This window comes from Pipistrellus hanaki (genome assembly GCF_964339955.1).
Source record: "Pipistrellus hanaki genome assembly, chromosome: 19".
NCBI lineage: Eukaryota > Metazoa > Chordata > Mammalia > Chiroptera > Vespertilionidae > Pipistrellus > Pipistrellus hanaki.
This window is the reverse complement of record NC_140521.1, coordinates 8,254,202-8,267,054: the sequence shown is the minus strand read 5'-3', so window position 1 is coordinate 8,267,054 and position 12,853 is coordinate 8,254,202. Positions and strand designations below refer to the sequence as shown.

Genomic DNA, 12,853 nt, shown 5'->3' with positions numbered 1-12,853 from the left:
TTTTCCACAGCTTAATGACAGAGGTGTGGGTGTGGGGTGTCTTTCTAAGGTAGAACCTGCTGTGTGTCTGTGCAGATTACCAAACAGCTAAAAAAATAAAAAATAACCAACAATGAAGTTGGGTGTTAAGATCCAAATGAAAACAATTTTTCTTTTCTTTTTTCTTTCTTTTTTTTTGTTTGTTAATCCTTACCTGAGGATATTTTTTCCATCGATTTTTAGAGAGAGTGGAAGGAAGGGGGAGAGACAGAGAAAAAAACATCGATGTGCGAGAGACACATTGCCTTCTGCATGTGCCCAACTGGGGTCTGGGATCAGGCCTGCAACCAAGGGACCTGCCCTTGGCTGGGATCGAGCCCAGGATCCTTCAGTTCCAGGGCTGACACTCTATCCACTGAGCCAAACTGGCCGGGGCCAAACGAAACCAATTTCTAGTTTCCATTTACAGTGTGTAGGGTGGTTGTGTAGAAAACTATCGTAGGGACTTGTGAGTAAATTTAGTAGAGTGTTATCTTCTCTTGAAATAGCCACGTATCCTTCAGTAGGTGTTGTGAAAGTAGAGATGTGGATATTTTTTTCTGTTGGCTCTAAAGACCAGTAATCCTCGGTGCAGGGGCCTCAATAAATGTACATCACTCAGCGGGGGTGGGGCCGGGGCCTGTAGCAACTCTTAAGTTTGCTCATTTGCAAAGTGAAAATAAGGATGCTTTTATAAAGAGAAAAGAACCAACACGGAAGTAATTGATTCTTGTGTGAGTTTTCTTTGTGCCCTTTCTTGCTCAGAACGAACAGTTGGTATGTGTTTACTTTTAGTGTGGGTAGATCAGAAACTTTTACTCATCAGCATACTTTATGTAGCTCAGGAGTCTTTCATTTGGAGGTTGGAGTTTAAGTCCTAGGCTGTTTTGAGTAACTGCAATCCTAACAAGTGATGTCACTGTACATCTCTATTTAACCGAACCTCCGACCCTTCAGCACGTGGACTGACTAGGGAATGATTTCACTTGTTTGTTCCTCAGTGGCAAAATGAGGAAGTTGAACTAGATTGCCAAGGTCTCTTCTGAGTCTAAAATTCCATGATGCTATATTAAGCACATTTGCTCCTTTTTATATATTAGTATAGTTGACTGCTATTGACCTATTAAGTTCTTCTGGGAGATACTAACCAGGCTTAGTCACTTCAGTCCCTTGTAAGATCCATCTTAAGCTGGTGGTAGTAGAGTTACAAAGCCAACTAGGTTTTTTAGAAACTTGTGTAAAAGAGCAAAATAGCTCCAATTATTCAGCTTTTCATGGCTCCTCCCTATCCCTTTTTCAGTTCTTTTGCAGATGGAAGAACTTTAGGAGGATGCTTATATAATTAAAAATATATATTTTTTATTAATTTCAGAGAGGAAGGGAGAGGGAAAGAGAGATAGAAATATAAATAATGAGAATCACTGATTGGCCACCTCCTGCATGCCCCTCACTGGGGATCGAGCCTGCAACTCACGCACGTGCCCCTGACCAGGAATCGAACCTGGGACCCTATCCACTGAGCCAAACCAGTTTGCTTGTTTGTTTGTTTGTTTGTTTGTTTGTTTTTGCATAGATCTAAGTAGCAGGAATAGAAAATAACTCTCCACTCAGGTGGGCTGTGTGAAGATGCTCTGGTTGCAGGCAGTTTGCACCATGGCACAGAGTTCCAAACACTTGTCTAATGCACCAGCTTGCTTTGCCTCGATTGGGTTTCTGCCCCCTCCTCCTCCTTTTTAAAAGTGCTGTGGACTTTGAAACTCGGGGTACAGCTTGCATTCTATATCATGTCATACACACTCTAAATTTTAAAAATGTAATTTTCAAGCACCAAAGTAATTTTTCAAAGAGTTAGGTCTCATCTATTTATACCCTGTTCTGACCTCATTCAACAAACACCCTAAACTTGAGTCTTTATTTACTTACAATTTTTATTACCGAGCCTGGGCAGCATGGCTCAGTGGTTGAATGTCAATCTGTGAACCAGGAGGTCATAGTTCAATTCCTGGTCAGGGCACATGCCCAGGTTGTGGGCTCAATCCCCAGTGTGGAGTGTGCAGGAGGCAGCCAATCAATGATTCTCTCTTATCATTGATATCTCCCTCCCTCCCTCCCTCCCTCCCTCCCTCCCTCCCTCCCTCCCTTTCCTTTCTCTCTTATCATTGATCTCCCTCCCTCCCTCCCTCTCTCCCTTTCCTTTCTCTCTTATCATTGATCTCCCTCCCTCCCTCCCTCTCTCCCTTTCCTTTTCTCTCGGAAATAAAAAATACATACACTTAAAAATTTTTAACTTCTGACTTTGATAGATGTGATAAAGCTTTCTCAGTATCTTATTGTATGTTATTCTCAAATCAGCCCTTAAGGTTGGTAGGTCGATTTCATAAATTGCTTTGTAAGTTAGAAGTTGGAAATACCACTTCTTGTAAGCACCATTTGAATTTAAGGAGCCAATTAATTTTCTGCCCTTACTGGCTTGTGTCAGTCCTTTAGTGTCTAAAATGGGCTTTTATAGCTTTAGCTGGTTTGGCTCAGTGGATAGAACGTTGGGCTGGGGCCTGAAGGGTCCCAGGTTCGGTTCTGGTCAAGGGCATGTACCTTGGTTGCGGGCACATCCCCAGTGGGGGGGTGGGGGGGAGTGGTGGTGGTGCAGGAGGCGGCTGACCAGTGTTTCTCTCTCATCGATGTTTCTGGCTTTCTATCCCTCTCCCTTCCTGTCTGTAAAAATCAATAAAATATATTTTAAAAAAATAATAAAATAAAATGGGCTTTTACATTGTTCTTTGTAAACAATGACTGCACTCTGCTTATCTTTCATCTTTTGTACTTTATCCTTGCTGGAGAATACAGTTTATGTTTTTTAATTGTTCAGTTGATTTTAAAGCTGTTTGAATCTGGCCTACTTAAGAACTTGCATCCTCTATTGTGGATGCAATAAATACTTACATATGTAGATAAATATCGGTGGAAATAGATCTTAGTGGTGCTTTAGAACAATGAGGTGACAGAAGGCTACGGAAGAGCCAGGGTTCTGCTTCCTGGAGTCTCCCTGACATTTTTTGGAGGGCGTTTCGGTGAGTGCTTTTCTTATGAGGCCAGAGTGATGACAGCCAGGGCCTGGATAGATGTAAGCGAACGCTTGGCAGGCTCCCAGGGGTGGATACCTTTGAGGAAATATCGGTGTTTATGAATATTCTTGACAGTGGAGTTAAAAAAGGATAGTTTGCACGGCTTTAATATTCAATAAACCCTGGTCCAGTAATGCTCCATTTGAAAGGCACACAGATCTGAAATTAATAAGGGATGGCCCCTTGTAAGAGAGGACGGTGAGGGCCATGTTTTTAAAGAATAGACACATGGCTTTTTGGAGTTCGTGTAAGTAAATCCTGTAAAACAAGGGAATAAACTTGATGGAGAGATGTGGAACTGAATGGAAGTACTGACGAGTGGTGCCATAGTTCAGTTGGTCTGGTGTCTTTTTACATTTTACCTGCTTCTCTCAGGTCTTCTTTTCCCTTCCTTCAACTGATTTTATTATTTTGTGTCATGCTTTATAATGGCTGGTGAAATGTGTCCATTTAGCAGTACAACAATATAAATTATTACCAAGCTTGTGGATTACCTGAAGTTTATCAAAGGCCGTGCTGGATAACTTGAAAGAACAGTGAGAAAGGCCTCAGGCAACTTTCACTCCTTGGAGGTTCTGTTTCTTTAGCCAGGTTGTCCTTGGAGAATGCTGGTGCTTTTCAAGCTGCACTCAAGATGCTGCCTTGCCCGAGCCGGTTTAGCCCAGTGGATAGAGCGTTGGCCTGAGAACTGAAGGGTCCGGATTTGATTCCTTGTCAAAGGCACATGCCTGGGTTGTGGGATTGGTCAGACGTGCAGGAGGCAGCCAATCAATGATTCCCTCTCCTCACTGATGTTTCTATCTCTCACTTTCCTTTTCCTTTCTTCTCTGAAATTTAAAACAAAACAAAACAAAACACCGTGAACAACAAAAGCCTCCCACTATTTCCAGATGCTCTGGCCTCCTGAACATATTTGCTCCACCCTTTTAGGCATACCCCTTGGAAGGACAGTCAGCCCTCTGGAAGACGGACTCTCTGTCTGTCTCTCTGCACTTGGAAAATTGCTCTCTTTCACTTTCTATGTACTAGTATGTTTATTTCTGATAGGACCAGACCTTTATCCCTGGCTCATCTTTTCAGTATTCCGCAGTCTTGGAATGCAGAATTGGAGATGGTGGGATAAAGACATTTGGAATTTGTCCTTCTATCATCATAATCACCAGCCTTAGTAGACTCACCTCCCCTGTGTATGTTGATTGATTTCAGAGAGGAAGGGAGAGGGAGAGAGAAACATCAATGATGAGTGAGAATCATTGATCAGTTGCCTCCTGCATGCTCTCCACTGGGGATGGAGCCCACAACCAGGGCAGTGCCCTGAACCTTCTGGTTCATAGGTCAATGCTCAGCAACCACAGAGCCATGCCGGCCAAGCCCATGTGTAAGATTTTAATGTTACCCTCTAAACCAGGGATAGGGAATGTCTAGCCCATCTGGCATATAAGGCCTTCAAAATTATTTGGCCTGGCCCTGCCAAGGCATTAGGGGTGAGTTAACTATATGTTTGGGCAAATATAGCAGGCTAATTTAAAAATATATATTTTATTGATTTTTTACAGAGAGGAAGGGAGAGGGATAGAGAGCTAGAAACATCGACGAAAGAGAAACATCAATCAGCTGCCTCCTGCAATCTAGGTACATGCCCTTGATCTGAATCGAACCCGGGACCTTTCAGTCCGCAGGCAGATACTCTATCCACTGAGCCAAACCGGTTTTGGCAGCACGCTAATTTTTAAGTTGATAATTTTATATGCCCTTCGAATGATGTTATAAATACCCAAATGGCCCTTGGCAGAAAAAAGGTTCCCCACCCGCTTTAAACCAGCCACTTAACTTGCTGCTGAAAACAAATGGCTCCAGTCCCCGTACTCTCCCCCTCCTCCATCTTGCTCTTCTCTCTACTTTATCTCACTCGTTACAACACTCATTTGGAGCAATGGTCCTTCTGTGGCCCATGCCCTAAACTGTGCTTGGTGACATCACACACATTTTGCCTATGTTCAGGGGCAAGCTTCTGAGGGCAGAACGATGATGAATGATGACCTTAGGTGGCTGCATGTCGCTCTTGTCACCACTCATGTGCTTGACAGATACTCTGTCCCTCTCTGTCCCCCATGGAGTATTCTGTGTCTTTATTCAGACTAACTGGTTTCCCAGATGTTAAAATGTTGGGACAGTGTTCTTTCTTCCCTGGTCTTACATTTTATAGTCAAAGGCAATTCACCAAAGGTTTGGGTGGTGGTGGTGGTGGTGGTGGTATCTGATTAGTAAGAAATGAATAACTTAAAAAAAATCTAAACAAAAACACACAAACAGCTGATACCAACGTCATATCCTTCCCCTCTCTCTCCTGCAGTTTTCCCTTCAGTCCCCAAGCCTGTCTTTCCACATGCTCTTATCACATGGGATTGGTTTCCTGCGATTGGAAAGACAGCAAAAGCTCCGCTGCTTCAGTAGAACTGAGCTCGCCCTCCCTTCTTCGTGCTTGAAGTGCTGCCGCCTGCCCTATTGGCCTCCCGTCTGCCAGTCTCTCTCAAGTTCCTTTCTTGTATCTTGAGACACACTTATTAAATTTTCATCTGTAACTCAATCTCCGCACTTTGCTTTGAGTTTTGTGTGGGCGTATTTTCAAACTCCTGGCGGTGAGCTGTCAGTTTGCCTGGGCCTTGTGCTGTATAAGCAGGCTTCTTCAGACGGATCCCGTCACATAGCCCTCTGGCTGTAAATGCTGTCTTTCCCTTTCTCCTCTTTCGAGCAGTGAGATTATCCACAGCTTTATATGCAAGGGTTCTTGTGCTCTTTTCCTCACTTATGTGTTGTAACGGTGTAGGGAAGACAAATGTTGCTACCCAGGGGGGCTTTGGGGTATCTCATTGGTAAGTTTATCATCAAATGCCAGCCCGAGAGCTACTTTCTACGCTGCCTTAAACATGTATTCTAGACCTGCATTGCCCATTGCAGTAGCCGCCAGCCAGCCACATGTGGCTGTGGAGCATGTGAAATGTGGCAGGTCCATGTTGAGATGTGCTCCAAGTATAAAGCATACAAGGGATTTCAGTGACCTGGTATGAGGAAAGAATGTGAAGTAGCTCATTAATAATTTTCATATTGATTACATTTTGAAGTGATATTTTGGATATATTGGATTAAATAAAATGTTATTCACCTCAGCTGTTTCTAATGTTTTAAAGCATGGTTAGTTGCAAATTCAAAATTACACATTTGCCTTGCATTATATTTCCGTTGGACCACGCTCTTCTATGAGTATAAGTAGTGTCAGGAAAGGTAATGATGTATTTGCGACGTACAGCTCTTGGAGGTAGTAATTGAGCAGTTTGCCTATAGCTGCACTGGCCTACTTTCAAAAGGAGACTCCAGGGTCTGGAAACCCTCTAATGCTGTCACGTTCATCACATGCTTAGAGGGTGAATTCCAGTTACTTGATGCTCTCATTTGAAATAGCAGCGGTGCGTCATTTGACAGGTTCTCATTCTGATACTGAGTCAGTTCAGAACTTTTTAGAACTCTTGGTGTGTACCAGATACTCTTCTAGCTCCTTTGGATGCAAAGAGAAATCTCATCCCTGACCACGAGGGACTTAGTCACAGCGTGGTATGCAAACAGGACGGGAGTGAGTATGATTCATTGTTCAATAATAGAAGGCTGCACAGTGGCTCAGGGAGTCCAGAGGAGGAGGCGATGGGGCAGGAAGTGTAGTCAGGAAAGACCCTGTGAGGAGCTGCCGCTACTTGTGTTCCTTTAGAGTCCGTTCCTGAGAAAATAAATAAAGTTTTGGGTATAGAAATAGTCCATTTGCCGAACTGGCATAATGGTGCACTTCCCATCTCTGCACAGTAAAGTCAGTTCAGCTAGGATATGAGATGTGTTCAAATTGGTCCCCCTGCAGGCCTATCAGCTATCAATTAGGTTTTGATAGTCTTCTGTGAAGTTAAAACCTTTCGTGTTGTACTGTACAATTGAAGAAAGCATGTAAATGCCCTTCAGGTTTGTTTCCTCCAGTCTTCTCTGTGTATGCAGAAATGTGCATGTGAATGAAACTGAAAGGAGGGGAAAATCGAATCACTTTGCCTTTTTCTGGTGGAAACGCAAGTCAGCTTGGAAAGCTACCAGAATGTTGTGTAATGTTTTCAGTGGCTGAAGCAGCCGTGCTCAGGTTTCATTGCTGCGTCTCCGTCTGTTGGGGGTGGGGGACAGCAAGTGACACAGCATACAACAGACACTTACATAACTGTGACTTCAGGGGAAGGAGCAGGCTGTGAATGAGCCTCCCAAACTCAGGAATATGATATCAGAACACCGCCTTTGAATTTCTCTCTCGCTTGGCTTGAAAATCAGCTTCAGAAACCTCTTTCTCTCAAACTAGACTTCCGCTACTCTCAGAACTTCTTTCCCTTTCCCCGCGGCTATCGAGCTCGTGGACATATAGCACGTTAGCGTTAGAAGGGGGTGCAGAGCCTCAGAGTGCGGTTGTTTACAGGTAAGTCTCAGCCTGCCTGCTGCTGGAGTTCCTCAGGTCCCTCCCCTGTAGCAGCAGCCTGTTCCTGGAGGCCAGTGTGAAGCTCCTTCCTGGCGGGACAAGTGCATTGCCCATTCTCCCGCTCCCTGCCTCCCAGCAGAATTTCCGGATGTGGTCAATAAAGGAGTGTTTGTTGTGCTGACGGGACAGCGGACTCGGAGGGGACTGAGGGAGTGTGGGATGTGATTTGCCTCGGATCCTGCAGTGGAGAGTGCCAGGCGATGTGGAAGCTGATCTTATCAGATTCTGTTCGTTCTGCACGGATGGCAGGGGATTCTGCTTACCGGCTGCCGCCTCTATCGCCTCCCTTTCACTTTTGAATCCTTGCCCTTCCACTTGAGTTTTGATTTGAAATCCAAAACAGTGGAACCACAAAAGGATGGAGTTAGAAATGGATCTTATCTGATCGATATCCTCAGGTTGTAGATGAGAATATGGAGGTCCGGGAAGGGGTTGTGCATTTGTTTGAGGTCATCCAGCTGGTATAGAATCCTTGTGTTCATTTCCTAGTCTAACTTGCTCTCTTTTTACATTTGTGTGTTTTAAGCCACACATTTTAAAATGGTTAGAGTAAAAAACAAAACCTTAATAATTATGGGGAATACTATTTTTTTTTTTACCATAATTTACATGATGCTTGTTTTGGGGAACTGCTTGTTTTGAGGAACCTCTTATTTCTGTAAATTGCTTAAGTGTTTTTTAGGTTATGAGAGGTTCAGAAGGTAGCATGGTTTGGATTTTACCTAATTACCTTTTACAATAAAATTTTTGTGTGAAAGATGTTAACATAGACAAAAGTAGAGGGAACAGTGCCATCACCTAATTTGAATAGTGATCTCTCATCATTAGTCTTCTTATGTAAGTTTAATTGGCTGTGGTACTTTTACTTATTGCTCATGTAATTATGTTTTTGTTTTTTTTTTGCTGTGAAGCATTTCTAGCTCAGGTGCTTATCCCAATAGTTTCTTTGAGCACTTTACTTAGCCAAGATGATTGCAAAACTCTGAGCAAAGTTTTTCTTATCTTTAAAAATATATATATATAAGTACATATATTTACATACATATATATACATACACATATATTTATTACATATATACACACATATGTATATAAAATTGACTTTTTACGGAGAGGAAGGGAGAGGGATAGAGAGTTAGAAACATCGATGAGAGAGAAACATTAGCTGCCTTCTGCACATCCCCCACTGGGGATGTGCCCACAACCAACTACATGCCCTTGACCGGAATCCAACCTGGGACCCTTTCAGTCCGCAGGCTGACGCTCTATCCACTGAGCCAAACCAGTCAGGTATTTTTTTTTTAATTTTAATTTTTTATATTTTATTGATTTTTTTTTTTTTACAGAGAGGAAGAGAGAGGGATAAGAGTCAGAAACGTCGATGAGAGAGAAACACCGACCAGCCGCCTCTTGCCCATCCCCTACTGGGGATGTGCCCGCAACCAACGTACATGCCCCTGACCGGAATCAAACCTGGGACCTTTCAGTCCGCAGACCGACGCTCTACACTGAGCCAAACTGGTTTCGGCAAATTTCACTAATTCTTATTTTATGCTGGCTTGCAAACGCCACAACTAGGGAGGAGGGAAAAACAACAATAATAACATCTGGCGATTTTGCCTTTTCTCAGTAAAGATGGATTATTGCAGATCCATGGTGAGGTTTTCACTTTTGGCATTTTTGAATTGAACTTCTTGCTTACACATCATAATCCTCACCCTTAGCAAACAGTAAACACTGAGGCTGGTAAAATTTGTGGTATATTAGAATGGCAAGGCAGGGATAATCTTTTAACGTTCTGACTACTTCCTACTCAGTTTTCAGACCTCTTAAATATAGCTTAATTTTCAAGGAGAGAATGCTAAGAAAGGTGTTTAAAACTGAATCCAAATGAAAACTTGCAAACGTGGAAAATATGAAAACACATTCCTGGCAGCGAGCTGAGTTCTTAGGTGGATGTGCTTTTCTCTGCTTACCTGCATTGCTTTCCAGGCCAGCAGCGAGAAAAATGCTGCTGATCTGAGATGGGAGGATCATTTTTTTGGGAGAGAAAGTACATTTCTTGAGATATCAGCTCTCGATTCAGGGATACAGGGCCTTCTTGATTTTCCTTAAAGTGCTGTGATTGCAGCCTAGACCAGCATCAGAATTCCTGTTTGTGAGGTCAGCACCATGACCTCACAGCCAGGGTTGCTCAAAATGTTTGCCCTGCTTCTGGCAGGATATGAGCTGAGGCCTGGCCTGATTCTCCAGACACCATGAGGTACCGCTTTGTCCCATATGCCAGACTTGTGTTGACTTTTCTGTGACTTCCTATAGATAAAAAGCAAAGACATTGATGTTAGGCCCTCCATAGTTTACTGAAAAAGATTATATAATGAAAATCACTGTTTTAAAACGTCCTCTGAGAGGACATTTAAAAACAGAAAACTCACCAGTAGCGCTGAGGTATTTTACTGTGTGAATGAGTATGTGGTTAACCATTTGCTGTGGCAGTGGCATTGCTATTGCCAATGACCATGGCTCTATTTGCTATGAAACTTGCTGTCAGTTTTCCTGTACCCTGCAAATAAACATAACATTTTTTGTTCAGTGCAAACACATCTATAGCACCAGGCAAGTAAACATGTGAAATGATGAGACTTGGCTATCAGTGGTACCAATTATTTGTGACTCAGATACCTAAATTCACAAGCATCACAATTGAGAGTTACACCCTTTTGCTTTTAATATATATTGCTTTGCTCTTTGTACCAGTTTTAGTTGGAGTTTGAAGAAAAGGTGTTGGTTTATACAAATAACCAGAAACCTAGTCTCTGAGGGTTAATAAATATAATTTTCTTAAGGATTGTACAAGAACTTGATCAATTATCTACTCCTACCCTTTAAGTAGATCTTGGACCCCAGGGTGCTTGGATACTTCCAAATTGATTCTGTGAGTTTAAGTTGGGAGATTATGTGCCCCCACCCCCAATTTTTTTTGTTTTATTACATCTTTTTCTCCCTGCATATAGCATGTCAATATTAGACTCAACTTCCCACTTTAAAAAAATATATATATATTTTATTGATTTTTCACAGAGAAGAAGAGAGAGGAATAGAGAGTTAGAAACATTGATGAGAGAAAAACATCGATCAGCTGCCTCTTGTACACCCCCTACTGGGGACGTGCCTGCAACCAAGGTACATGTCCTTGACCGGAATCGAACCCGGGACCTTTTAGTCCGCAGGCCGACGCTCTATCCACTGAGCCAAACCTGTTTCAGCAGCATTCCACTTTTTTTTTTTAAAAAAATATATTTTATTGATTTTGTACAGAGAAGAAGAGAGAGGGATAGAGAGTTAGAAACATCGATGAGAGAGAGTCATCAATCAGCTGCCTCTTGCACACCCCCTACTGAGATATGCCCGCAACCAAGGTACATGCCCTTGACTGGAATCGAACCCGGGACCTTTCAGTCCCCAAGCCGACGCTCTGTCCGTTGAGCCAAACCGGTTTTGGCAGCATTCCACTTTTTGAGCATCGTCCTCTTTGTTCCTATCCCGCTCCCCCGCTGTAACAGTCACATGTCCCAGTTTTCTTAAACCTATAAGACCTATAGTCTTAAAATATTTACTCTCTTTGAGACGAGAAGCCCTTTATGGATTCACTAGGTGTGTTCCCTTTCCAATGCATCTGAAACTAAGCTCTTTCGAAATGAGCCATCCTGTCTACAGAGGCTGTAGAAACGAAATTGCTGCTTTAATAGTCACGCCTAGTTACAAGGACAGTATGTGACTGCTTTAGATCAGTTTTCATTATCAAAAACAATTCTGTGCTTTTAGCATTTATTCTTTTACAGGAAGAATGGAGCTGAAACTTTAACTTTTGAATTTCTATTCCCTTTGCAAGATCTCTTTCATGGAAATTTCATAAGCAGGAAAAAAATTTAATGATTTTTTAAGCCACAATAAAATGGCTTATTGATGGTGTGTGAACGGTAGTGAGTGGTGCAAAGGGGGCTGATCCCAGAGGCATCTTGAACGGACACCGTTTGTCTCCTGGGTCAGCTGGAACGGAACCTCTGTGTGCCTTGCCTCAAGTGCTAGGTCGCCCCAGCCTCACCTCCAAACTTGGGATTCATTCCTCAAATCATGGGATTTTCCCCTCCCCTTCCTTCAGGGTCTTGGTAACTAACCCATTGTGTTTTTGTTCTGTTTTCTTTCACTACAAGTGAATTTATTCTTTATTTGGATATTATTAGTATTCTTACCTTTATGAGGCATATTTGAAGTGGTTGCTTATTAAAAGGAGTAAGTGCAGTAAGCATATGTATCATGTCTTGAGAAGGCTGTGGTCTTGAACTATATCCCCAACCTCTGAAAATTTGTTTAGAACAGAAGACAGACTTTATGTGCTTTCCTGTTCAAATGTGTAGTGAGAGAGGCTGTATCTGAGAGGAAAGCGGGGTGCTTGGATTCTTGGAAACAATAATAGCTAACATTCGTGTTGTTTACTATGTTCTAGCGTTGTTATGATCACTTGAAATCTCCCCAGATACTAGTATTTTCTTTTAAAAAAAATATTTCATTGCTTTTTTACAGAGAGGAAGAGAGAGGGATAGAGAGTTAGAAACATCGATGTGAGAGAAACATCAATCAGCTGCCTCCTGTATACCTCCTATCGGGAATGTACCTGCAACCAAGGTACATTCCCTTGACAGGGATAGAACCTGGGACCTTTCAGTCCTCAGGCCGATGCTCTATCCACTGAGCCAAACTGGTTTCAGCCAGATGCTAGTGTTTTCTAACCTCTAACATGCTAGACACACGTGTACCAAACTTTGACTTCCTAGAGGGTAGGACACTTTTTTTTGGGTGGGGGTGGGGGAGCATGGGAGGAGAACAGTCCTGCTCTCTGGAATCTTAAGTTTGAGTAAAGTACATTCTCAAGACATATAAAAATTATTATTATTATTTTATTTTATTTTTTTTGGAACTACCAAAGAGGATAGGTCTTCTGAGGTTATTTGGTTCCCTGAAATAAATTATCTTGCCCTTTTAAATTTGTTATTTAGATCAGATCTCAGAGTTAAATCACAAACCAGGATATTATATCTAGTTCAAGATTTTTGCTTATTGCAGGCCTGGCTTTTTTTTGTATCTTAAAATAAACCTG

The 12,853-nt window shown here is 42.4% G+C and overlaps 1 protein-coding gene and 1 pseudogene across 9 annotated transcripts in view; both read left to right on the top strand.

Moving 5' to 3' along the window:
- CLIP1 (CAP-Gly domain containing linker protein 1) overlaps nucleotides 1–12,853 on the top strand; it is an 84,827-nt gene that overhangs the window by 7,730 nt on the left and 64,244 nt on the right. The window contains exon 1 of one of the 8 annotated variants that reach the window (XM_084867728.1): nucleotides 7,325–7,635. The exons of 3 other annotated variants lie outside the window; for them this stretch is intronic. The gene's annotated coding sequence lies outside the window, so the exon portion shown is untranslated. Of the gene's footprint in view, nucleotides 1–7,324; nucleotides 7,636–12,853 lie in introns of those variants that run through there. 4 more of the 8 variants (XM_084867735.1, XM_084867734.1, XM_084867730.1 and 1 more) reach the window with 4 other exon arrangements.
- The window catches only part of LOC311613984 (small ribosomal subunit protein uS8-like), a 28,350-nt pseudogene that overhangs the window by 12,763 nt on the left and 2,734 nt on the right, over nucleotides 1–12,853 (top strand). The gene's annotated exons all lie outside the window — the stretch shown is intronic.